The sequence below is a fragment of the Halichoerus grypus genome, chromosome 13, assembly GCF_964656455.1.
Source record: "Halichoerus grypus chromosome 13, mHalGry1.hap1.1, whole genome shotgun sequence".
Lineage (NCBI taxonomy): Eukaryota > Metazoa > Chordata > Mammalia > Carnivora > Phocidae > Halichoerus > Halichoerus grypus.
The window spans coordinates 71,204,886-71,206,512 of NC_135724.1; the positions used below are offsets into that span (position 1 = coordinate 71,204,886).

At 39.0% G+C, this 1,627-nt stretch overlaps 1 pseudogene; it reads left to right on the top strand.

Annotated features, from left to right (window-relative positions):
- The first annotated feature begins 441 nt into the window (after window positions 1-441).
- Window positions 442-1,221, top strand: LOC118524423 (ubiquitin-conjugating enzyme E2 N pseudogene; annotated as a pseudogene).
- The last annotated feature ends 406 nt before the right edge of the window (window positions 1,222-1,627 follow it).

Consider the following 1,627-nt stretch of genomic DNA (forward strand, 5'->3'; position numbering starts at 1 on the left):
TGGGCTTTTCATAGATGGTTTTTATGATATTGAGGAATATTCCCTCTATCCCTACACTCTGAAGAGTCTTAATCAGGAAAGGATGCTATATTTTGTCAAATGCTTTTTCTGCATCAATTGAGAGGATCATATGGTTCTTGTCTTTTCTTTTATTAATGTGCTTTATCACATTGATTGATTTGCAAATGTTGAACCACCTTTGCATCCCAGGAATAATTCCCACTTGGTCATGATGGATAATCCTTTTAATGTACTGTTGGATCCTATTGGCTACAATCTTGTTGAGTATTTTGTCATCCATGTTCATCAGGGATATTGGTCTGTAATTCTCCTTTTCGCTGACATCTTTGCCTGGTTTTGGGATCAGGGTAATGCTGGCCTCATAGAATGAGTTTGGAGAGCCAGAGTCAAGACCAGAGGCCAAACTCGGGATCTGACAAGATGGCCAGGCTGCCCTGCAGGATTATCAAGGAAACCCAGTGTTTGCTGGCAGAACCAGTTCCTGGCATTAAAGCAGAACCAGATGAGAGCAACGTCCATTATTTTCATGTGGTCATTGATGGCCCCCATGATTCCCCCTTTGAGGGAAGAACTTTTAAGCTTGAACTATTCCTACCAGAAGAATACCCAATGGCAGCCCCTAAAGTACATTTCATGACCAAAATTTATCATCCTAATGTAGACAAGTTGGGAAGAATATGTTTAGATATTTTGAAAGATAAGTGGTTCCCAGCACTGCAGATCTGCACAGTTCTGCTATCAATCCAGGCTATGTTAAGTGCTCCCAATCCAGATGATCCATTAGCAAATGATGTAGTAGAGCAGTGGAAGACCAACGAAGCCCAAGCCATAGAAACAGCTAGAGCATGGACTAGGCTATATGCCATGAATAATACTTAAAATTCAATCTGATCATCAAGTGTGCATCACTTCTCCTGTTCTGCCAAGACTTCTTCCTTTTTTGTTTGCATTTAATGGACACAGTCTTAGAAACATTATAGAATAAAAGCCCAGACATTTTCAGTCCTTCGGTGATTAAATGCACACTAGCAAATCTATGTCTTGTCCTGATTCACTGTTGTAAAGCATGAGCAGAGGCTAGAAGTACCATCTGGATTGTTGTGAAACGTTTAAAAGCAGTGGCCCTTCTCTGCTTTTATTCATTTCCCCCATCATGGTTGAGTATAAAGCACTGTGAATGAAGGTCGTTGTCAGGGTTAGCTGCAGGGGTGTGGGTGTTTTTCTTTATTACTTTTTTTGAGGGGGAGAGGTAGTTTTATTTTAATTTTATGGGCTCCTTTCCCCCTTTTTATGGTGATCTAATTGCATTGGTTAAAAGCAGCTAACCAGTTCTTTAGAATATGCTCTCTAGCCAAGTCTAACTTTATTTAGATGCTGTAGATGGACAAGCTTGATTATTTGAACCAAAATGGGAACATTAAACAAACATCACAGCCCTCACTAATAATATTGTGACTTTGCTGTCAAGTGTAGAATCCTTCCTTCAAGAAAAAGCTTGTGACCATTTTGTATGGCTTGTCTGGAAACTTCTGTAAATCTTATGTTTCAGTAAAATATTTTTTGTTATTCTAAAAAAAAAAAATGAATGAGTTTGGAAGTTTTCCTT